Source organism: Falco cherrug, chromosome 4 (genome assembly GCF_023634085.1).
Source record: "Falco cherrug isolate bFalChe1 chromosome 4, bFalChe1.pri, whole genome shotgun sequence".
NCBI classification, from domain to species: domain Eukaryota; kingdom Metazoa; phylum Chordata; class Aves; order Falconiformes; family Falconidae; genus Falco; species Falco cherrug.
Genome location: NC_073700.1, coordinates 2,186,152 through 2,212,199, shown reverse-complemented (window position 1 = coordinate 2,212,199; position 26,048 = coordinate 2,186,152). Strand labels below are relative to the sequence as shown.

At 38.3% G+C, this 26,048-nt stretch overlaps 1 protein-coding gene across 10 annotated transcripts in view; it reads right to left on the bottom strand.

The window, feature by feature from the left end:
* The window catches only part of ATP2B2 (ATPase plasma membrane Ca2+ transporting 2), a 432,200-nt gene that overhangs the window by 264,648 nt on the left and 141,504 nt on the right, over positions 1–26,048 (bottom strand). For 9 of the 10 annotated variants that reach the window (XR_008732091.1, XM_055709434.1, XM_055709423.1 and 6 more), the window contains exon 3: positions 18,115–18,216. The gene's annotated coding sequence lies outside the window, so the exon portion shown is untranslated. Of the gene's footprint in view, positions 1–18,106; positions 18,217–26,048 lie in introns of all 10 variants that reach the window. The other variant, XM_055709424.1, reaches the window with a different exon arrangement.

Genomic DNA, 26,048 nt, shown 5'->3' with positions numbered 1-26,048 from the left:
ACCACATCAAAGCGTACCACTAGTGACGTTAGTACCGTCGTTTGGAGACCTCTGCTCCAAAACCATAAAACTCATCATAGAAGACGAGCGGAACAGACCTATTGAACATTCAGCAATGACGATCCCATAGAACACTGAAACGCCGCTGCCCAGCCTGCTGGTGCCACTGCCTTTCTCTGCAGAATTCAAATCTTGTACTCTAACGTACGTAGACTTTTATTTATTAAGATCACTATCCAAACATACAAATCTTAGGCTTCTGGCTCTGGCTGGACGAGTCTTCTTAAAGGCAGAAAATGATAGAAACAAGGAATTTTAATCTCAGTCATTTGTTTCAAAGGAATGCTGGACAGGAAGCAAAAGAAAACGTAAAAGCTTTTAGAATTGTTTCAGTGCAGATTTAGCACAAACATCCAGATGAAGTGCTTAGCTAGCGTAACTGGAAATTTAAAAAAAAAAATTAAGAGGTGGGGGAGAAAATGCCGCTGCTGCCACCGCTCCCCCCAATCTTTCCAATGTGGCAGCATTTCCCATTTGCCATAGTCTCTCTTTCAGTTTTGTAAACACAATTTAAGTCAAAGAATGTTGTGATTCTTTCTGTTCTACAAAAGCAGGCATTACTGATACGGGCATCTGTTGCTTGGAACGTTGTTACTAACTTTTTCCTTTGTGATACCATTCTTCTTTCTTGCTTTGTGTTTCCTCGTTGGGTGCACAGGTAGTGTCTAAGTGAATAGGACACCAACTGTAGAAAAATGTAAACAGTGTTTCTTTCTTTTTCTTTTTTTTTTCCTTGGGTTTGTTTTTTGGTTGGGTTTTTTTTTTTTTTCCCTCCTAGTTAATCTCTGCACTGGTTTTTGGCCAGTCCTTCCTGGTAAAAGACAACAGATTCATGCTCTTATAATAAAGAACCATGACAGGTGGTTGCCAAGTGACTGGCAAATAACGAGTAAGAGTCCAATTAGCCAACTCTTCTCATATGCACAGGCATATAACGGAAGTAACAAAGAAAAAAGGAAAAAACCCGGAAAAAGTTGTTTTCTGTTTCAAAGTCCCCTTTGGTTTGGCTTTGGTTTTATTGTTGCTTTGACTGCAGTTTTGCTTCCCTTTCCTATTACAGAGAAAGCAAATACCTGTGTTTTCTTCCACAGTGCCTAGCTTGCAACACTCATTTCCTTAATTATCTACCCCACAGAGTACAGAGGGTTTGGAAGAGTTCAGGCCCCGTTCTGCTCTGACCTGCCGTGCTAAACCTACTGACGTCAGGTGAAATGAGGTCAGCATAGAAGTGCTAGTGAAGGGGAATCAAATCCCATATCTCATGTCTCTCCTTGAAACAGCAGCCAAATCAGGGAGATTATTTGCCATCTTCCATCCTGTACGGTTGCAGTAGTTTGGATTTTCTTCTACTTAGCTGAGCAAGTGTGGAGGAGGAGGAGGAGGAGGAAAAGGTACTAATCTCTTTAGAAAGCAGCATTTGACACCAAGTGTGTAGGTGATAATGACTACTTCTAGGGAACTGACATAACACCAAGCATTTACAGTACAGTGAAACTTTGCTGTAAGAGGAGCTATGGTCCACTGAAGCGATTAATTCATGTTTTTTATTCTATAGCACCATAAGAAAGCCACAATATGATTAACTCTAAAGCGATTCTACAGTTGTTCAAACATCCAGTGAGAAATGACAGTAGTATATCAGCCCACTTGGGTGACCAGAAAAGAAGGTACAGTTCAGCTTTCTTCAATCCTCCAGAAAGAGTCCAGAAATCACAAACAAAAAGAAAGAATGCACATTCTTCCATGCAGAAAGAGAAAAAAACTCAATTAAGCGTGTCAAGTAGCAAATACACAGGAAGCAAATTTAAAATGAATCACAAGATGAACATTCCCCACACATCTCTTCTACATAATTAAGCTAAAACTGTCCTTACAGAGGGAAAGAAAGCTGCAATAGCTTTATTTACATATAAACAATTATTCAACTGTAAACACAACTCGCACACCGCACATGTCCCAGTTAATGGAGAAAGCATCAACACAGCTATTACCTACACTTTAGATCTCCTCTTCAGATGCCAAGTAGCAATTACAGTCTCTTTCACCTTGGGAATTCTTAAATATTCCCCCCTTTATCTGGACTAACTCGTGCCATTCGGATTTCAAATACACTAAGAAGTGTCTCACATTTTGGGTGTGGTGGTGGTGGGTTTTTTTTTAGCCTGGACCATATTAGCACAAAGTGTATCTGAGCAATAGTACAAAACTAAAAATTAACTAGGAACATGCAACTTTATACAGCCTACCATAAAACGCCACTAATGGTACAGCAACAGTGCCTGAATCATGTCCTCTTTTGAAATCTACAAATGTTTGCTGGAGAATTGTATGTTTCGCCACAGCAAATCTCAGTTTACCAAGGAAAAATACTAATGCAAGGGTCCTTCCTAAAGCACAACTTATTTTGAGACAGAATTTCCCCAGATCCTGCCTATTTTACCATTCAGATACTGCTTTTGCCCAAGATAATGTCCTCCATTCTTTACTCCCAACTTGCACGTCCAAGTTTTTATTGTACTATTGTATTATTTGGCACATGAAGAATGAGGTTACCTGGTAAATTATTACCTTATCTTTGCAAGATGAATTAGGCCTAGACACAAAGGTGCCAAAAGTAATTATCCCATTAGATGAGGCATGGTAAGAATCACAAAGTTAACCTCTGCGCAACTAGGGCTGTATAGTTGCTCGTGCTTGTGAAGTTTCTGTACACTCACATTTCTCATTCGTAAGTGACAAATACACCTCATCCTCACACCGGTGTCTCGGTGACAGTCACACTGCTCCGTTATCCCAGAACAAGCTCAGGACAGAAAAACTGTGTGAATTTGACTTTTCTGCTTGGATACAGGGTCTACAGGTTCCTTACGATGCGAACCATGCAGTGGTTCGGTTTGGAAGCGAAGTGGCTCCGTGAGCCGGGAAACACAGCGGGGACGGAGCGACCCTGAGCAGAGGAACAACGGCCTCCTGCCAGAGAGCAGCACCCAGCCCCCCGGGTGCACTCGCCCTGCTCCCCACGCGTGACTGCTGGAGCTTGTTTTGACCTCAAAGAGACATTTCAGAAAGCAGTATCTGTGGAAAAAAATATTGCAGCCTTCCATAAGCTCCATCAAAGAAACACGGCTGCTCTTTTTTCCTTCCCTAGCCAGCTCACTGCAGCGTTAAGTGCAAGAAAGAAGTGATAGTCAGGAGAAGAGAATGCAATTCTTTTTCTACTTTTGTCAGTAAATACTCCTTCAGGGATCTTTATTTCAACTACAGGACACTATCACCGTGCACCTGAAGGCCTGCTGATAGCCAGTCAGCTACAGAAAATAAGAAAACCCTGAACGGAGGATTATCTCAAATGCAAATTTAAGGTCACAAAGACACAGAAGTTTTGATTTTGCTTTCTGCAGTGATGACGACGTCTTAAAAAAAACCCCAAACAACAGATGAGAGGAATTACGAAGAACTGCAGCTTCTTCATAGAAGAATGCACTTTCTGCCACGTGCATTAGCTGCAGAAACATTCACAGGGCACTAAACCAAATACTACAGTTACACGCAACCTTATGGTACGTCCTTGCAGTCCCTGGAAAGAATGGAGCACAGCTACTTATAGAGTCGCTCTTTTAATAAAATCAGCTCCTGATCCTATTGCCTAAGGTTCTGACGAGCAGCTATTGAGGAATGAAACTTCAGGCACCGCCTGTTATCTGAGTGCTTTTCCTTCAGCTTCAGTGTCAGCTTCATGTGGCCCACAGGCTTCTTCCATGCTGGAGCCGCGGCTTCCCTGCAGCCTGAATTGGACTCAGATCAGCTCAAACACAAGTGCAAGAGCCAGTGCAAGGCAGGACTGGGACCATGACTGCCAGAGAAGTTGAAACCAGGAAGGCCAATATCCAGTTCTTATATCAGCTGGAGCCGTGATGGAACAGCAGCCTGTGTCAACCTCGTCAGATGTTACAAACACGACATTGCTCAAGGTAAATAATTACCTTCCGCAAGAAGGTAATTATTCCATTGCTAATGATTCCTCACTGACCACAGAGTTTCTCTAATTTCAAGCCATTAAACTCAATTGTAATGTCCCAGTGGAAAACATCTAGATGTAGCTCATATTTGCTGTGCAAAATCAAACAAATTGCTTTTGCTCAGGAAACAGCATGGTTTGCAAAGGAGCCAAAAAGTGATTTCTCCAAAACTCTCAGAAGTTATAGCCTCTTTTTCTAGTTAATTATCACAGTTTTTTACTAATTATTCCAATAATAGTGAATAAAACATATGGGTCAGTCTCAACTATTAATGAAGTTATATGCTCCCAGCTGTCATTATGTTCCTCTCAGCACCTTTTATACTATGTATTTATAAGCACCATTTCGATCCGTTTAAAAACCAGATAAAAGAAACCCAAAACAAAACCAAACCCAGGTCAGTTACAAAATCTACAATGGTTTTCAACAGGGCTGCAAAAGTTAAAAAGGTTCCTTAAATCCTATTTTGAAAATCCTGGTTTAGAATTGCTACACTGTCAGTGATAGTGAAACAGCTTCCCAAAAGCCAAAGAAATGTCACACTGGTGTTGAAACACTGAAGCAGTTCAGAAGCAGTTAAGCTATGAAATACATTTTTGGGAGGACAAGCTGGGACTGAAGGTGATGGGGCTGCTTTTCTAAGAGTAGCTACTAACTGATCAGACTGTCTCTGTTACAGTGGTACCCGCGCAGAGCCAAACTTCCCTCCCTGTAACAATGCTCTTTGTTTTGGGAGCTCCTCCTGCCAGGTGAAAGCAAGAAGCTGACATTTGTACACTGTAGTCTGGTGGTGTGACTCACTCACTGCAGCTACTGAGATTTTTGACAGATTTGGGGTGTATCTCGCCACCAGGCACCATAATCTTTCTGTGAATTCTGCTTTGCTGTGCCACGGAAGAGATTAGAGGCAAAGTACTCTCAGATGACAGGAGCAACGCAAGAGCCACTCTAAGCAGAGAGCAGGGACAAGATGGATGAGCTTTTAAAGCTTCTCCTGCATTTGAGTTTGGGTTGTTCAAAGTTGAACTGCTTTAAAATTGAAGGATACGATGTATTGTATTACGTATATCGTAAAATACAAGACTGAGTAGCAGCCTGTACAGATTCCTAAAAGCTGAAATTAATCTGTCATCTTGCAAGGTCGCTATCAACAGAGAGCAGCTCTGAAAAATAATAGGTGATGGAAAGACAGGATGCGTAAATAAATCAGTGGCTAAATACTGCTCCCTAGGAAATCGTATTTTGGTTATAGATTATATTCTGCTATGTAAGACAACTTTTCAGTAGGGAACAAGGTCACGAATAATATTGCACTAATCAACTAATAGCAAGTAAAACATGGAGATTTGGCATAGTAGATAGAAAGAAATTTGCTAATTTTTTTTTCTACATCACTCACATAAAACAATGAAACTGTATAAATACTTCCTGGTATCACATTCCTCTGAGTGCATTCTTTTCTAATATACATTTTCCATTCTAAAACTATTTTCTGTTTTACCCTTTAGCCATTCAGCTGACATGAATATCCCCTAATCCTTTCCAGGTATAAAATTAAAATCAAAAGAGAAATGCAATTTCTGCAGAGTTCCAATAACCCTTCTGAAATGCGCTGTGCTGACACACAGATTTCAAAAACCGATTAGGAGATTTTTGACCTTTTGCTCTTCCAAATCAATTGTGGTAAAGATATAGGTCATTTTACAACAGGAGTTCTCCAAGAGTTTGCATAAAGCATTAAGAATTTCTTCTAGAATTGTCTTATTTCTGAATACAAGTTAAAGGACTACTTTAGAAAAAGATAAAAATTGCAAAAATGAAATTTTAAAGATCTTACCAGAAAGCTGTTAAATCCTGGATTGCAGAATTACTCAAAATCTACTAATGGTATTGGGGTCAACAACATCTTGTCTATCAAAGTTCACACAACACCACAACGCCTGCATCAACCAATTTAAAGTCCAATTTACAACAGGACCTTATAAACTCATTAACAAACAATTAGAGGTAGAAAAACAGCAGAATAATCCCTGTGAGTATACTTAAGACACAGAAAGAATCACTGGGATCTCGTAGCTGAATTCTTTTTCTTCAGATTAAGTTGCTTTGGTTAGCTGTCCTCAATTCGATGGGGAATTAACGGGTGTGATGTTTAATGAAATTCTGTACACACTGTGAATTACAACATTGACTTGGAATTTCATGGGACTGGCATTGTAAAATTACTGGTAAGACTTCTTTCAATTCAGGAAAGCATTATTAGAAGAAAAAATCTCTCTCTTACAGCAATACATTACTTAGGTATGGCCAACCCATTTTATTGCCATTTGATCACCACAAACTGCATCTGTGCTATGATGCATAAGAACAAATTTGATATTCCTTGAGACCCGTTCCTATTTTCCATATAACAAAACTGAATACTTGTCCGCCCTGAATTTTAAAAACCAACCAAAAGACCTGCCCTTGCAAATTGGGCTACTCTTTCTCACCGTTCACCGGAGAGTTTCCAATTCTACCTGCACTATAAGAAGCCACGATATGTGACTGCAAATTTGGTTAAGATATCTTCTTTGTAGCACATAATACTCCACTGGTAAACAGAGGGTTTGTTTGGGGTTTTTTTTAGGAAAATCAGGCATTTTTTAAAGCGGTAATTTAAATGAAGAAATTATAATATCGATATTATAAGAAAGAGTGCAGGAAAGACATGGGAACTTATTTTCTCTAAATCCAAACTTTCTTTCATCCATTTATACTGCATGTATGTATCATCACTGAAAACACAAGAGCACGCCAAGTGAATCAGTCATTTTCACAGTATGAAGACAAAAGTTATTCCCTTCTCTGAGCACACCCTCTCTTTGTTCACCTTTAAATATTTTGTCAGAACACATATTTCCTACAATAAACATGTCCCAAATGGAAGGAGAGCTGTGAAAAGAACTAGAACATAAGAAGTGCTAAAGGAAATACTTATGACAATACTTCTGCACAGACTTGGAACTGCCATCTGCTCACAAAAAAGTGAATATTCATAACTGACTGGTCAAACCGTGCAAGTGTACCGTCACGTTTCCTTCACCAGGGCTACTGCCTGGGTTGAGTTCTAACTGCAGCCTACAAACAAGCAGGAAAAATAGCGCTGTAGACAGATTAAACTATACCCTTAAAAGTACATTATTCATAGTTTGAGTAAAAAAGATAAACTATTAAAACTGTATTTTTCTATTATTTTGTATTTTATATTATGACTTCTTCCTGCCTTGAGAAATTTGGATTATTTCTCAGTAATCAACAAGGAACCACATCCAGTTCCTTGAAACAGAAGTTTCATTAAATTCGTTCACTGCTCATTCCAAACTGTAGTAAACTTTCTTCCATATACTACTTTATTTTGATTATACATGAGGAAAAGTGCGTTGTAGTTCTAAGATATTGTTTCTGTACTTTAAAAGTAACTGTCATATTATTATCACAGTATCTTCTTTTCCTCATAATGTTGAAATTTACACACCACATAAGAGTAGCAGCACTTCAAGCCAGTACCAACAAGTCATGTTATATTGCTAACCAATGCAAAAGATTTATTTTAAAAAAAAAAAAATCACATTTTATAAAAAGTCTAACTTCTCTCACTGAGAGATTAACTTCTTTGATTATCTTTTTCCAAGAAACCTCACGCCATCCACCGTTCCTCCAAGAACACTAATGAAGGACCTGTCCTCTCCCTTTCTCCATCCTTCCAAACTAGTAAAAAAGCCCAAACCCAAACCACTTTTGAGAGCAGTTGCTTCTGCTTCAATGTGTGAGAACATGTGCAGATCTTATCTTTTGCCTTGCTGCAGTTTAATTTTATTTTAGCTGGTTTGGATCATTTTATCTTCAGACACTGCAAACATCGGTGGCTCAAAGCCAAGGGTGAGTTTGATAGTGCCCACAGAATTTCCTCCATTTCACAGTCAGCTGGTCGCCATTCACCATTCCTGAGCTCCTTCCTTTTTTGCTGTGTTTTTAAAGTACGTTCTTTCCAAAGAAATCCAAATGACAGTCTCCTGTTCAAGTTTTATGGATTTTCATTTAAATAGATAGGTGGAGGAGGTATATAGACTAGCATTTTCCCATTCCATCCATTTTATGTAAAGTTGTATCTAAGATGATGTGTGCACCACCAAAATAGCTCTTCAAAATGAATCATTCATACCAGTTTCCAACTTCTTGTAACAGATAAGGATTGAACTATCATTGCAAAAACTTTGAAAATGTCTTAAGACATAAGAGACAGCATTTTGTAAGCACAACGCAATGAAAGCATGCAATGTAAGAAAAGAATTAAATTATGTTTTTTTAATTTATAGTATGAAAATTATCTACATTTTACTCATATTTGACTACAGAAGTAACAGAAGCCTTGTTGCACACAAAGTTTATGTAAAAAAAAACCAAAACACCATCACAAGGGTCAAGACTTCTGCAGCAAAATCAAAGGATTAAAATGAGACTACAGATGGAACACAGCTGAGGTTTTTCACAAGTTTTGAGTCTTACTGTACCTTGGCTGGTGATGAACTATAATAGTATATATACGAACAGGCACACAAACACCCATGCGTATTCATATGTATACATGTGCCAAACCTCCTGTGTTTTAAAGAGCGTGTTATGTTCTCAGTATTCAAAATGCTTATGATTTCAGGGATTTTCTGTTTCTGCCATTTTTCTTTCACATGCAGTCTGCAATAAAATTAGTTTTTCAGGTTTGCAGGGTGTTCTCTCCTCCTTTCTACTTTTCTTTAATTTTTCTTTTTACCAGTGCATATTTTATCAAAATTAATTCAAATTCTGTGAAGATAGAAAATTCTCTGATCCTTAATAATCTCATGTCTTAATTATTACAACCTCTTCCACTTTAGCCTTTGCAAGCCCCAATTTGCTATCCGTTAATTCTGTTCCAAAACACAAAAAAAATTGTGCTGGCTCTTTAATTTGATTGCACTAGGTGTGGTTTTACCTTCTTCTTTTCTATTCTTTCTTTCACAATCACGTCAAACCACACCTGACCGTTAGGGTCTTGCATGAGCTGTTGATCTGGAGCTATACATGCCTTTGTTCTGCAGCCATCTCCCTGACTGCCCATTTAATCCATTTTTCAACAACCAAGACTTAAGTCTCACCTGTTCACAAAAGGGAATGCCACTAATCTGTAAAATCCACCAATCAACCTCTATCAAATCTTTCTTTAAAATTCAGTGGTTCTCTGACTACTACAAACAACTCACTTCTGATCCATGGACTCTGCTTCTGATGCAATTTCTGAGCCCAAAAGTCTCTCATGAACTGGTTACAGAAATAAGAAGTTACTTCATTACTAAAACCCTTTCCATAAAGAAAGGATCTGCTACTAGCCCTTGTCTGGAAAAAGAACAAAAAGGGGGGAAAAAAAAAAAAAAATATATATATATATATATTCACCTTTCCTAATTTTCAGGAATGCTATTCCATGGGATTTGAAAAAAAGCTTGTGAGAAAACTAAGATTCAGCACCACTCTTAGTCTCACCACCTTGCAAAGTATGTGCTTTATTTTAATTTCATCTCATCCATAAAGCACACTGACAAGCAGAAAAGCATACACTCTTGAAATAAAACTTGAAAGAAAAGCGAGGAAGAAGCAGAGAGTTTAGTTGCTGGAAGTTATGTCTATGCCCATGGGGCACAGATTTCATTTCCATTTCAGTGCAGTTTCTCAAGCTACGCTGACAGAGACATTAACAGTGGTGAATGATGCTACACCAGCAAGATGGTGTGCCATTTCTCCGGGGACCTGTGGGATGATGAAAAGAGGAAGAATTCCTCAGTAGGGAGGTTCAGGGGAAAAAAAAATCCAAAACAAAAAAAAAAAAACCAACCCAACAACAAACAAACAAAAACACACACACACACACAAAGCCCAAACTAAACCCCAAAACAACCACACACACACAGACACACAAAATAAATAAATAAAAAAGTCATGACAGCTCATGAGAGTAGGGCTGACACCCCAGAAAGTGACAAAAGTAACTGGGAGAAGTGGAGGCAAGGGGGACCCACTGAGGTCATTCCTACAGCTCTTTCAGGGGTGCCCCGGATTGCTTCATAAATAGGTTTCTCCTCCCTAATACAAGCAGTTTACAAAGACTAATATGGACTCATCTCCCTTCAAGTTATAATTTATATCCCAGGGGCTAGGTTTGGTTAGAAAGAGTAAAGATAAAAACATCAATGAAGATTATAGAAAATGGTCCTTTGCCTTTTTTTTTTTTTTTTTTTTTTTTTAATGAGGCATTACTCCTCAGCAGTCGTTTGTTTCTCCAGCAGCCTCCCTGGCAAACACCAGCTGAACTACTGCAGGGCTGATGGCGGCAGCTTTACCTGCTCCATCGCTGGCACATAGCTCATGCCAGCTGCTCCAGCGGAATTCAGCACAGAGAAACAAAACCACTTCTTCTCTTTCCTCCACATATCTCCAGTTGCCAAGTCCCTTTTTTGATCTGGAAATCCAGTTCAATTTACGTTTGCCTTCATATACACACATGCTTCTTAATGTTTCCATGGGTTTTATCCTTGTTCCAAATGATGTTGATGGGGAGAAGAAACAGCCTACTACTGATGAGGTGTTGGACAGCTATTCCTGTGATAAAAAGTTGAGTTGTTTTGGTGGGTTTTTTTTCAAATTGAGTATGGGACAATAGCAAGACACATTCATAAAGCCAGAAGCTGGTTTCATTTATATTTCTGATCTGGGCAGGAGGATTCACAAATCTTCATGGAATGATGTACTAATAGGGAGTGGTAAACCTCTGCTTACAGTCCCATTTTTAAAGAGGTACTTAAAAATACAACAGCTTCTAAAATAGAGATGTAAAGTTGCTGAAAATGACATTAAGAAAATGTTTGCCAAATTAAGAATAAAAAGTGGTTATCTCCTCTATATTCCAACTCAATTCAGATACGTCACTCTGAACTGAGCCTTGGCATTTTCAGTGCTCTTTCACTTTAAGGGAAGGGAGAAGAAAAAAACCCCAACCACCACAAACCCAAACAAACCCTACAAAACCCAGTCTTCCACCACATTCCCTTTTGCTAAATTTAGTACCCGTTCAGTACTGGTACCAGGAACTGGCACTTAGTGATTTGCACCAAATATAAACTAGAAGCAGCAATTTTCCTGTCTATCAGATGATTAAGTTTTGCAGGACAAGCGAATGATATGTAAAAATTCCTCAGCACCTAATCAAAAGCAAAACTTGAGGAAAGAGCCAAAAGCTCATAATGAAGAAATATATTCCACCACAGGTGGCAGGAAATTGTAGCTACTGATAACAAGTGTTATGGGGCTCTGGCAAAGAAAGAAAATTAGCATAAGCATGAAGGCAAAGTAGTGATAGCACCAAAAAAAAAAAAAAAAAAGCTTCAGAGCACTCTCCAGAAATCTATCACGAGAATCAAATGAAAAGTAGTAAGTAATAAATTTACATTTTCTGTAAGACCTTGCATTTAAACATATTCTTAAATATTTTGTGGGTTTAAGTAGCTGGCTGCAGACCATGTGTTGCTTGCATACACAAAAAGCAAAGCATCACTTCACTCAGCACTGAAGCACCGACATCTGCAGAGAGAGATTACTGAGAAAACAAGACCTAAGAATAAGTCACTCAGCCCATCCAAATACACAGCGCGAATGGGTGAGGATCCAAAAAATTCAGAAGTTTTATCTCAGAATACTACAGAGACAAGTGAGGAACAAAGCCATGAGGAGCCTGAGCTTGGCAAACACTGGGAAGTACCAAATACCCATTCGAGAAAGGTATTAGTGTTAGTGGCTTAGAGGACCTCTCTGGGGGGAAATGGGTAGAATTGCAATTGAGTGGATCATCAAACTGAAAACAGAATTTACCTCCTTCATTGATATAAGAGAACACAATTCATTGAAGTCAACGGAACTCTTAACAGCCATGGATAACAGCAGGCAAAACACAGACTTAAAATTTAAAGCAGCTAAACAAGATCCATGAGCAAAATATACATTCTAATAGCACAAGGGAAAAAAGGAACTAGTATTTTGTCTAAAAAGAGCTAAGCCTGATGTCAGCCAGGAGCTGAGCTTGAGAAAGAGGGTAGCAGGGCACCAAAGTAACCGAGGAGCTTTTCCAGCACTCAGGAAAGCGGTAGAACAAAATCAGCTGGAAAGAAAAACCCAACCCAGTCCCTGCTGGATATATTCTGTTCACAGTTTCTCCCTGGAAAAGGGAAATTTAAGACGGGAATCTGGGAAGAAGTGGAAGAATCAGCAAAGCAGGCTCAGGTGGGGTCATGAAAAGAAACCTTCACTTTCCCATGGGATCAAAAGACTTAAACTATGCCAAAAGGTAAAGCCTGGCTCTGCCTTTCACTGGTACATTTGCAATGTAGTATGCTATACGTGTCAAGCCAGATTTGGCACATATCCTTTGAAATATAGCAAATAAAGACGAATGTTAACACCTTTCCTTTGTGAGATTTCCTTTCTACATATTAGCATTTGAATCGCACTCAGCACTCTGCGGTGTCACATTAAGAAAATACACATTTCTGTGCTTTGTATTAGGAGAAACCAGCAGAAAAGCATTAACCTGGGCTCTGAGAACTCTAGGAAGAGACAGAAGCCAGTAAAAATCCAGTAACATATCTACAAAATCTGTACCATATAAAAGCCTGCCAAGGCAAAAACCTAAACCAACCAAGAGCAGACATGAATTTCACGTTTGTGGAGGGTTTCTGTTAATTGATTGCAAGCAATTTATTGGTATTATTAAGGATTGTTTCAAAGTGAGCAAAAAACTGTCATTTGCAGCTGCTCTCCAGAGCATGTTATCTCTACTCAGAGAAGGAAATGTGCTAAGCAGCCCCTGTAAGAAGCTCCCGTTACGCCATACCGAGGCAGCCAGCACAGAAGTTCTGAACAAATGCTTTTTCTCAGTGAGATGACCGAGCACTGTGCTGCACAAAGGCCTCTCAGAACACACAACTAACCATTTAACTTTGGTCAAATTGCAACCCTCAAAGCAGCTATTTTGGCAACAGTGAAGCACATCCACTATATGAAGGGGAAAGACATAATTAAAATCATCCCCGACATGTGAAACTAAAATATATTATTTACAAAAAAAAACCCTAAAATAACTACTACAAAACATGGTTTCAATTATTTCTATAAAGTTTTTATCTGTTTAATAGTATTCAACATTTCAAAACCATTTTTAAATCAGAAACGTGTATCAAAAGTAATAAGGAAGAAAAAAAAATTACATCAGTAATACAGTACTAAAATGTGATTTCAAACAAACCCTAAAATCTTTTATTTGTTTCCTACTCTATGAAAAATTCCATGGAAGCTTCATTTCCCTGACACGCCAGGAACTATGCTGACTATCTCCCACAGCGCCCAGAAGTCCCAGCATTAGACTGGGGCCAGGCTGTCATTTATATTCAAAGCCAGCAATGACGGCTACTGAGTAATCGCTCCTATTCTCTCCAGTCACTTGAGCATTTGCTGAGGTCTCCCCTGATTATTGCTCTTCCTAAACATACTCAGTTTCTTAAAACGATCTGGAGCACAAACACCCACTGTACTCTCATCAGACAAAACCGGCATCGCGTACAGTACGGAAAGGGAAACCAGCTACTTGCAGGGATGGTTTCTGTGATTTTTCAAGAGCTAGTTCACACCAAGACAGATGAGAAATATTTAAACCCCAAGGCAACAGTCAATAATAAAAAAATAAACTGACATTGTATAGTAAGTTCATGTTTAATATGTTCAAATCCAATGAATGATTTCAGCAGCACACACAAGACAGAACTCAGCAGGAACAAATTCATTTTTTTGTTTAAAAAAAACATGTCCTTAACTTTAGTCCATTAAAATACCATTGGCTTTTTTTGTTGCCACGTTATATTTTAACATATTACTCAGAGGAGTCATTCTTCTGTGACGTTTAGTCAACAGAATACATGAAAACAGGTTTGCACAGCGATGCTGGGTAACCTCTTGGGGCCACAGTTTCCATCACCTATAAAACAGAGATAACGATCCATACTTCCCCTAATGCACCTAAACATTTACTGATAAGAAGTCCTATGCAAGACCTACATATTAACAGTCAACTGTTACTCTCACAGAATATAGTTATATTGTAATATTACCATTACTGACCTCTTAAAAGATCATAAAATTGAAATTAAGTAGTAATTGCATGATTATAAAATGTCACTAAGTTCAGATAGTAGGAAAAGATTATTTAATTAAAGAAAGCTTGATTTTCAAAGGGGGAAGAGTTCAGATATATTCACAGATAATTATATTTAAAATTCAGTTGTGCAAGAAAAGGTTACTGTACGGGTAATTGTAGGTACAGATGGCCTCTACTTATGCAAAACTTTTCCGAATTAATAGCTTCATATTCACATCTAACAAGTGAAAGAAAATGGAACATACACCTCTTCCCCTTCAAAGCACAGGGGATAATCCCAAGAAAAATAACACAGATCTGGATGGCTGGACTGTCTATGACATCAAACCTATAAAACAAATTTTGTTGACATACAGGCAGTCGTTTGGGATGACCTGATGCATTATGTGTGCCCACCACAGCTGTGCTGAGAATCGTAACGAAGTGAGACTAGTAATCCCACACTTTGCTGTTACAGGTATTTTCCTCCAATGTACATGGAAGAAGTTGCAAAAGACTAGTTTCCCCACATCATTGTAACTATTTTAAAATCCAAGAGTTTCTGTGGCTTCACTAGTGCCCTGCATTTACAGGCCAGGCAGTGAAACGCAGGCGTAGCTGCTTCTGGTGCTGAAGATGAAGCCATTTCTTCAGCTTCTTCATTCTCCATTACAAATGACATTTAATTTTTAAGTAGTACAGAAATAACACAGCAGGCCAAAGTGTCTTCCTTAATAACTCAGATAAATCACAAGAATGACAAAACTAAACCACAAAGGATTTCATATGGGAGTATGTTTAGGAGAGGACAGTAGCTGCAGTTACCTTTGGGAAAAAGTAATCCTTGTGTGTTCCTGGCCTCACCAGACAAAATCCACCAGTCAAAGCACCGTTACCTCCTGCTTGGTGTCATCTAAAGCTGGTGCTAAGGTCTAACCTGAATGGATGCCCTGCACTCATCAGTGGAAACAAACATCGTCGTATGTGAAGGTAACCTCGGTTCTGGTTCAGAGGCAAGCGAAACGACGATGAAATACAGTGGGCTACGAGGCTCACTATACCTGCATCTTTCCAGAACAGTATTTGGGTGGGTAAAGACAATGCATTCTTTAGGAAGGTTTGTTCGGGGGGGTTGCAGCCTTTTATTTTTACAAGTGTACTAAATTGTGTGATTGTGCCTGGCAGCTTGCCTTGCACAACAGAAATTAAGGCTATTGTGTATTATATTAAAAATATAAAAAAATTATGGTATTTCAAACTCTTATTTCTTTGCAAAAAAATTACAAAAACCTTGGGGAGGCTTTTTTTAAAAATAGCTGAATGACTAAGAAAGTTCCCTCTCTAGTAAGCCTATCTTAGCTTTCCAGTCTTTTCCAGATATTTAAATGTCTGACAAATAGATTATAGACTATTTGTTTTAAGAGTTTTGAAAAAAACAAAGCTTGACTCTCTAGTATTTTGAAAGACAAGCACAATATTTGCTTTGCAGAGCTTATAGCACCTATTAAAACCTTCGTTAAAGCAACAGTGCCAAACTATTGAAGTCAAAGACTGATGTCAGTGAGAAGTAATGCTTAACACGCTGCAATAACTTGCTGTTACACCTGCCCACATGGTCATTCTGACTATGTGTTCACTATATGGACAAAATATAGGCTTAAAGTACAATATTTTTATATAAATTAGATTAGTTTTAGTTGAAAAAGCCTATCAAACATTTACATGTTAGTGAGAACTACAGGTACACTTATCACCCTGGTGTAAATTAATATGAAAACTGTTAGTGACAAAAGAGGAAATCCTTGAAAAATTTATATTCATATAAACATGACATTGTATTTTGAATACATTCAAGTTGTGCAAGTGCCATTTTGTGTAACAATGTTTTTTATAAACTTCCTAATACAACACTAATTTTGGGTTTTTAACATACAGTATAAAAGCAAATAACGTAAAGCAAGTTTGCAGAGCCTTCTTCATAGCAGCTATACAGAACTTCAAGCTATACAACAGGGAAAGGTTCCTTAATTACTCATAGAAAACTTACAAAGCCTTTGTATCTGTGCAGTTGTTATTAATTTCTTTGGTTTTCATATCAAGCTTTAAGCCTGCTTATGTCTGCTCTCGTTATAGGAGAGGAAGTGTTCTGTCAACTGGAAAAGACACCCTAAACAAGCACTTTTGGTGTACTCTTTGTTTACTTGTTAAAAAAAAAGGAAGTGTGGTTCTTCTTCTTTCTTAACAACATGCTAACCAATCTCATTACCATACTGGAAATATATTTATTGCTGTCATAAAGCAAGTTACCATAAAGCTCAGATACCTCTTTGTAATCATAAAAATCAAAAGTAATCTTATACATCACTGTACAAAACCCTATCTAAGAATAAATATTTACTGATTTTTCTTTATTGGTTCTGCTATTTCATAAGCCAAAGACTTAATTTAGGAGGTAGTGAGTGCCACTTCCCCTTTTTCTATAATAGTTTGAATATTATACCTCATTTTCCTTTCTTGATTAATAAGCTTTCAGTAACAAGAGAGGTAATAAATGAAAACACAGATTGTATATTTATTATATCACTACTTACAAACCACTAGAACTACTTACCATTAAACAGAGAATCCAGAATAAATACCAGCTTTTTCCTTTCATTTAAAAAAAATAATGGAATTTTCATACATTGAGAGCAAATTGGGCAACTTTATTTTCTGACATGGTTCTAAAGTTCAGCCAATTCAAGCTGCCTGTCTTCTAGTGCAGTTGTAAGTTAAAGAAATGCTTGAAATAAGGTGGTGCTGCCCTGTACCTGATAGCATTGCTTCGATTCCCTGCTAGTCTAAGTGGAACATCTTGTCAATTTATTGCTTCCAAAATTTAGCAATTAAAAAAACCCCACCAACTTACAGAACTGAGAAAGTCTCATCACTGTTAAGGCAGAACATTTTCACAGAACTGGAAAAGGAAAAGCTAAGATTCATACCACATCTAGCACGATAAATTACATATCAGCACTTTACCTGCACCTAATAGCTTATTTTTATTAAGTTTTAGCTTATACAACATAGATCACAATATATATATATATAAAAAGTTAAGCTCTTTAATGTTACTGCTGGAACTTCCATTTATGCATTCCCACATCTGGGTTACAGAGTATATGGCTGATACTTTAACTGTGCAATATTATTTTGCAATTAAAATTGAAGGTATGTCTTACAAAGCATAAATCTATAGTTGTGGGAAAACACTGTCTAAATCAAATACAGAGGAAGCATCATTTAGTCCAAAATCTTAGGGGTCTGGGGGGTGGAAGAGAACCTAGAGTTTTGCTGGAGCTCCCCGTTTGCACAGGTGTCAGCAAGCGGCACTGCCACCTCCTCCTGCACTTACTTTGCTGCCTCTGCTCTGGTTTTCAGCACTGGCCCTCAGATAATCCATTATCAATGCAGTCTGACACACACATTTGTCGCATTCACTAATCCCACATGTCATACAACACAACGTAAAGAGAAAGAAGATTGATCTTTCAAACTAAGGTAAACTCTCCTTAAATGATATGAAACCAGAAGTAGCAGTGTTACGTGGAAGAAACCTCTGATTAGTAGTATGGTAACATCAACAGAGCTGTTTCCTTGGCTGGTGTCATTAAGCCAAAAATCAAGATCTTATTTACCAATAAGAGTTGAATTTCTCTGGAATTTTCTATCTTCTAGGATTTCTATTAAGTTACAACAGTTTATTTTTCATTTTGGAGAGAAAAAGAAAAAAAACCAACATACAGTGCTGTCTTGTAAATACGAAAGAGTGCTTCATAAACAGGGTTCCAAGTCACATAACCAGCTGGGTCTTTTCGTGTTGGTTAATCAATCTTAATTTCAAAACTGGAAGAAAGAAGAGAGATAATTAGACTTGACAAACCCCAGAGAATTAAGCAAATTAATAGAACAAACAAGGATTGATCTAAAGGATACCCCACAGGAGAAACAGATCCAAGAGCAAACATCCAGTGTCATAAATAGTTACAGACATTCTGCAGTAAAATGATGTGACTAAAAAGTTCAAACTCTGTAACCAAAGATCTACATTAATAGCTCAGAACTATGAGCCTCAGTGCCAACAATCTCTTGCTCTTGTCCATTTACCAGCACTGTAGCACCCTTGCCTCTCATACACGTGAAGAAATGGTATTTTTAATGCACACAGTCTTTCAGAGACTTTCAACTGGTTATCATTCCCATCATCTTTAAAAACAGCCCTGAAGAGGAAAAGTCTAAATCTTCAGCACTTCAAGATGCCCCAGAACAGCTACTCAACATTACGAACATTCAGTACTGATGGGGCAACTGCAGAACCTTAACCAGGGGGGGACGAAAGGCTGAGAGTGGGAAGGGGCCGTCTGAGACCAGGAACCAGGTAAGCAGAAGGCGGCAGATGGCAAACCAAACGGACAGTGCCCGTCGTGTTGGCTTTGGTGCCTGCTGCCCTGCCTCACATTGGAGACGGCAGGAGGAGAGAAACCACAGAACAATGTTTTGTTTGTGCTGTATGGGATCATACGGGAGGCCACTGCGGAGGGTGACGGGCTGTCCCCAGGCTGCCACAGCCGGTGGGGGGACAATGTACAGCTCGTAGGGGTTGTCTGTGTGCCTGTGTGAGTGCAAAGACAGGCAGAGAGGGAGGGTGCAGAGGGGAGAGAGGTTCCTCTGGTATTCCTTGCACGACGTAAGAACCTGAAAGCGAGTAACTGAGAGATCTTAAGGTCAACATACTGATAGCGTGAATAAATGGCATTCTGACCTGTTTCATAATGGGTACTCAAGAAGGAGTACTGAAATCACCCATACTGGAGTACAGTGGTTCCCATTTTTGACCCAAGTTACAGATTTTTACTCAGTTACTCTTGCGTTAAACAACAGCATATGGCACAGCCAGAGGAAATATTCTTGGTAGAGAAAACATCCACTTAGGAGTTCCAGCTAATGATCAGTTCATCATACCCCTCAGTAAAACATGTTGGATTCAGCTTACAAAACCCGCATTGTTTAATGCCCTTTGAATGCTATGTGAAAACATCTTTTATGATAAATGAGGATTTCCCCACGCAGACCAGTAAGACCACATATTCTTCACCTTGGGTTAAGGTAAAGGAGAGCACTTCCCCAGAGCTCCTGCCACGAAATTTTAAAAATGCCAGGTCTTCCACATCATTGACTTTATTCAGTCTCTACCTTGTGCCCAAGTGAGTCTAAACTATTCAAATACTTCTAAGTTCCAAGTCACTTAGATTTGTAGTACCTGCTTTAGGGATAACAACATCCGTTACGTGAGTTTACATTAATTAGGCAAACTCAGTTGGCATAATTTTGTCTGGGGATTTCAGGACATGGACACCGTTCCTTTTCAAACTGTATCTCAAATTTATTTTGAGGAATAACGTGCCACGACTCAGAGTTCCAGGACCACACAATACTTCCAGACTTTCTCTTCCCACGTGTCTGCAGAAATCAGAGTGAGGATGAACAGACACCTTTAACGCAAAGACACGCACAGCCTTACACTGCCCCTAACACGGGATGCTGGCACTATAAAGGAAGAACACACTGAATCTGCATGCTAAAACCAAAGGATCTATTTATAATCCAGTCTTAAATTCAGCTCTTAAAATCTTGTCTACCAAAATAAGTATGAGTCTTGGAACAGGTTTTTAACCAGTTTCTTATTGCCACAGAATACCAGCAGGTGGCAAGATTGCAAAATAAAGACATTTAAAAACCATTCCCATAACCATTCAGTCAGTGCTGTTTCAAGGACCCTTGCTGGGCCATGCCGATTGTTTTGTGAAGACCTGGGTAAGTAGTTAAAGTGTCCCTGCATGGGTCTGTAAAATAAAGTCTTTTAACATTTATTCATCACTCCTCATGTAGTCAATTTGCTCACCATTACAACAGTTAAATGCAATACAACATTTCCAGTAGATGAAGCAAACAGAAATTGTGACCGTCAGTTGTACTTCTCTAAAGAGCCTGATTTTCCTTCTGCTTCCTCTTCCTCTGATACCCGTTTTACCATTTTTGAAAGAGCCTAAAATCTGTACAGGACTGTGGGGAACCACATTTTCCCATAGGAATACAACTCAACAAAGATGACTAATAAAACTCCTTTGCAAAGGGAGAGAAAAGACTTTAACAAAGTATACTTACAAGCAGTTAGGTAGGTAATTGTTTTCCCATGATAATTACTCACATTATACCCCAGTTATCTATAAAGCAAGACATAGGAGAGCTGTTTCTGTGATCTACCACACCTGCAGTAAATGTATGCTATAGACATATGAGCTCGGTTTAATGGGCTGAATGTTACAGTAGAATATGTTCTTTTACAGTGTCATTGTAATTCAAACTTTAGGAAAAATGTAAACCCTCAGTAACTACACAGAGATCCACCACTGTGATGCCTCACCCCTTGATCACAAAGGACACAATGTTAGCGCACAGTCTAGCATTATGTATTTCAAAAGCATCTGTATACACACAGATATATAGATAAATAAAAGGACGTAAAGTAATAGTAATGCTTTATCTTCCTGGCAAGAAAATAGATAACCAAGATGCACAGCTGAACAATCTGATGAACAACTCTAGCTGACCCTGAGATATGCAACACGAAAACAATGATTCTAGAAATAGTTTAGGGAGGTTTTCCTTCCATTTGTAGTGCGGCACCTGCTTAATAACATAAAGCCACACTTCACAACTGTTTAAAATATTGCCATTATCCCTTGAGCTAGAAGAAATTAGGTAGGTGTAAAATAATCAGAATGTCAAGCACATTAAATGTCAAGCATAAATAAGAAGTGAAATTGGAATCTCTTAAAGATGCTAGTACTCCCACAGTCCAGCAAAAAGTTAACTTCAATAACTACCACCATTTGGGACTTGTAGTATTATACAAAACACATAAAATTCTTTGCCTTAATAGCATCTAATAGCTTGATAGCTGAATCAGCATTAGAAATTAAAAGTAAATGTTATTCAAGTCTTCAAGAAAACTTCCTGTACCAAACCAGATTTTTATTTGAGACTCTTCAATTCAAACACTTCAGGGTATTAAAATTAAAAAATAAAATAAACCCAACACTTTGGAGGAGAAATGGGAGGGGTGAGTAATACATGAGCCTGTGTTACATGGAAGGGCACCAGAAATATAAACTGCAAAATAAACTGCCAAGTTATAAAATGTTTCTTTACCAATTAAAACAAAATAGCTTGTTCAATCTATTTTTGATTCCAGGATTCAATCACCATCAAAATTTAAAGACAAACACTTTCCCCAGTGAATATATACTAGCTAAATATTTTGAAGTGAAGATATCTGAAGTCTAAATTAGACTGGAAACCCTTACAAGAAGGGATTTTCTTTCAACTAAGTTCACACTATACTATCAAAGCATAGTCTCAAGTCCAGAAACCTAAACTGTAGTTAAGTAAGATTAAAGCATTGAAGAAACATATGAAAGAACACAATGCACATTATGCTACGATTAGGTAGTTAACACCCATTAATAGACATTTGATGAAAATCACACAAATGTATTTTTTTCATCTGTAATGACCTTCTCCTTTATTATTCATGTTTTCTCCACCTTACCCATTTAATTTTTGTTTTGAACCAGATGGCAGAAGTAGCCTTACAGGACATTCAGTACTTAGGAATGGCTCTTCTTAGAAGGCTTCAAGTGAGAAATTCCCTGAAAAGTCTGTGGCATTGGACAAGCCACGACCCCATCACAGAGAGGTTTACGTGGCAAGAATGTGTCATCAAACATTGAGGTATTTAGATACTGGCGTGGACGAGATTCACACTCTTGGACAGAAGCAGAATGGAAGCTTTTCTAATCTCTGCTCATTCCAGCTCTGTTTAGCCCCTTTCCTTTCAACCATGGGGTGCTCTTCTGGGAAGAGCAGTAACAGAATGAATTGATTGACAAATGGATCAACAGAAATTGGACTGAGGACATCAAATCATCTTGCCTCAGCCATATGAAACTGTCAGCTAGTAGTAATAATGAAATTTATTTGAAGTAATCAATAATCAAGGTTAAAATACATCCATGCAACCATGTTCCAGCCGTGCGCTAAGGGAAGGAAAAAACATTGAGTTGAAATGAGTTTTCCTTTAAAGTTATGGAAAACATCTAACATATCATACCTCTACCAGCATGTCTTTTCCTGTGTTTCAGGATATTGAGATTATAAGAGAAAACTCTCAAACTCAGAAATCTACATAATTCTACAATCAATTTACAGAATTAGGGCAACACATATTTACTACCCCAGATTAAGAAATAAAGGCTCTATTGACTGTTTAGCACTTGCTAATGTGCCATTTTCTTTTATTCAGTAGTGCTATGATTACCGTGCCAACTGAAATCTATATTTTAAATACAAAACTAACAAGAAAGTACTAAGTATAAAGGTATTAATAACTGGAGCTAAAATTACATTGAAGGATTTTTTGGTTTTCTTCTTTGCCTAATGAAAAAGGGAGAAAACATATAAAACCAAAAATTATATACGTAAAATCAGCCAATGCATATAGTTGAGCACTTATTCTTGAGCTCTTCACAAAAATATTTTATCTTCCTACAGAGTACTGTGAACCAGACCCAGATAATTTAAGTATGTATTCATATTATAAAAAAAAAAAAAATCCTCTTCACTGTTCAAGAATGCTCTAAAACACTTACTGTACAAAAAGAAATCTTACTAAGAGAGTACATACACCTGATTTATTTCAGGAAACCAAACAAAAATAACAAGACTGCCACCTATCCTTCATCACAAATAACAGAACTTCCTATGGACTGACCTTGCTGTTAAAAATCCTGTATAATGAAACCTGACAGTTAAGAACATACAAAACTCTCCATCTGGGCAGAAACTTGTTTAAAAAATAAAAAAGAAAGGAGTGTTGCATATAAAAACAGGATTAAAGAGAAATAGGAGGAGGAGGACTTGGATTAAAAAGAAAAATATCTGTTAGGTGTCAAGAGCATAAAATCCCAAAGATTAAAATGCAGTAAAACTAAAGGTATTTTAAAGCTTGCAGCCACATTTTGGGCTTCAGTAATGAATTGATAAAAATAGATTTCTGTGTAATCTGCATCTAGCAAACCTGGTCTAGAACAAGCTGCTGTACACAAGCGGCAACTGCCAATTAATAGGCGCAAGGAAAGACTCTTCCAGTGCAGACAGCCTGGAGCAGCAGCGGGGGAGGATGGGGGGGGGTGGCTCATTTTCATTTTTTTAAGATTGTAGTGGATAACTGAGTAATAAAGACTAGTAATCCTGGCACATTTATTGGGAAAATCAAAAGAAATTATTAAATCTAGAAATAAACAAATAAATATTTTTTGTTAAGGAGGAAAGTCGCTTTTCCCTTTGTGTAAAGGGAAGTCATGCTTCACAAACCTGCTGGGTGCATGCGCCGGGGGGGAGCCAGGCGGAGCTATATATCTGGATGACATAAAATCCAACAGACATTTGTAGGCTTTTGAAAACACCTTCCACAAAGAAAGCCATATGAAAATTAAGCAACTGCAAGGTAAAACAGAAGGTCTTTGCTTTTAGAAAAAAAACCCTGGTTTAAAGATGGGAACCAGAAGAGGAGTAAGTGCTCAGTTCTCCCACCTGCAGCAGGTCACAGGCAGAGCTCTTCAGGAACACTGGGAAAGGGACCAGGCAGCAACATGGCAAGGCCAAGGGAAGATGCGCTTACTCACGCTAGAATGAGGAGGGCTAACCATGAAGAAGCATATAAAGACCTTTCAAGACTCTGTAACTGGACATTAACGTGTGAGAGGAATTTCAACACAAGTAGCCATGACACAACGCACATTTCAAAAACAATCCAAAGGTTACTGCTCAAATGGATGGTGCCTGAGCTAATAATTTCCACACAGAAGCGACATTTGGGGATGACTGTGGGTAGTTGGCCTTACTGAGGACAACATCCCTTATATTTTCACATGCAAAATCTTAGGACAACCACATATAGTGGAAAACAGTCGTATGTGTACCCTTACACAGCGATCACCATTGTCTGTCGGTTGGATGGAAATCTCTCATAGGTGAAGCAGTATTTTTTAAATCAAGTAGACAACCAACACTGACAGCTAAACAATCATCTACACTAAACTTCCAAGAAGATTGAGGTGCGAGACACTGAGCACCAGCAAGCATTGCTTACCAAGCAGATCTTCTATGGAGAGATGATTTACAGAAAGAACAAAATGCAGCATCACGTTGGAAGGTAACGGAGATTACTTGAAACCTATCAGGATTCGTAATTTTAACAGCCCCAAAAGTATTACCCTTCTAATGCAAGTGTTTTACTGTAGGAAAAGAGTGGGAAGCAGTCCAAACAAGTATTGCAACCTCTCCAAAGAGCAAGATGTGAACTCCAAAAAAGGTTAGTATACATCAGTTTCCCCAGAAGCAGCTCCAGAGGGAAGAGTCCCTATGGGTTGATTTATATATAAAGTAGAGAATGACCATTTTTCTATTGTGGAGTTTTGCTCTAGTGATTTCTATAACATCAGCAAAGTCCCTAACTGTAATTACAGCTTTATACTCAATCAGGGGCTACATATTATTTCAGCCTTGTTCAGCTCTGTTTGGAATCACATCCAAGACATTTAAAATTGTACTCCAGTTACAGCATTAAAAAAATCTGCTGTGCAGTCTCTCAGAAAAGTTTCAGAAGGATGCTATTAATAAGAATCGAAACAAATACAAAAAATGGCAGTAAAACAGAAGTGTGACAAATATTTCCCATTAACATGTGCATATGGTTTCACTCAAAACAAATTTTCTCGCAAGAAACATGTTTTTATTATATTATTAAGCTGCTATATTACCAAACTGACTGTAAGTTTATAATGGGGCCGTTTTGATTTAGGCACTGTAAAAATTTAAGCTGGAAGGAACAAAATTCAAATATATATGTAAATAATGGAGGTAAAATCGTGGAGGAAAACTCCTTAATATATTTAAGAGGGGGGGAAAAAAAAAGTAAAGAGAGAAGAAACAAAGCTTTGTTTCTCAGCTCCTAATGAATCTGAAAGGCCCAAGGGAAGAGCAGGGAGGCTGGGATCCAGCCTCTACCTCATACAGGGATGTGTAAGGCAGATTCATAATTTGCTGCATTGCACAAAGTTACTAAATCTGTGATAAGCACGCAGGTCACCTGTTGGCCTTCACTTAACTTACCACACGCAGTTGTAAGGCACTACTGCAGCCTTTTTCCCTACAAATGTAACCACCTGCACTGGCATGACAAACTTAACACAGGATAACAAAGAACCACCAATAAAACACGACACCAAAAATTCCAACTGCTGTTAGAGGTAAGAATCAGACCTTCACCAACTTACAGGTGCATAAATTGTTACTCACGTAGTAGTACTGGTGCCTGTGTGGGATTGCTATTAGTCAGCACCTTCTTCTCAGAAGTATCTCCATTATGACAACAAAGTTACATCCAGTTCATACTTACCATCAATTCTTCATGCAAACTCGCAATTTTAAGTGACTTAAAGAAGCCCATCATGCAGCAGGGGCCACATGTCCAAGAGGCATTGTTCGATCAGCTTTGTTGTTGTCAGTATTACCAAAGCATTATTTGCATAGCCAGCTGCGACAGTATTTTGAAA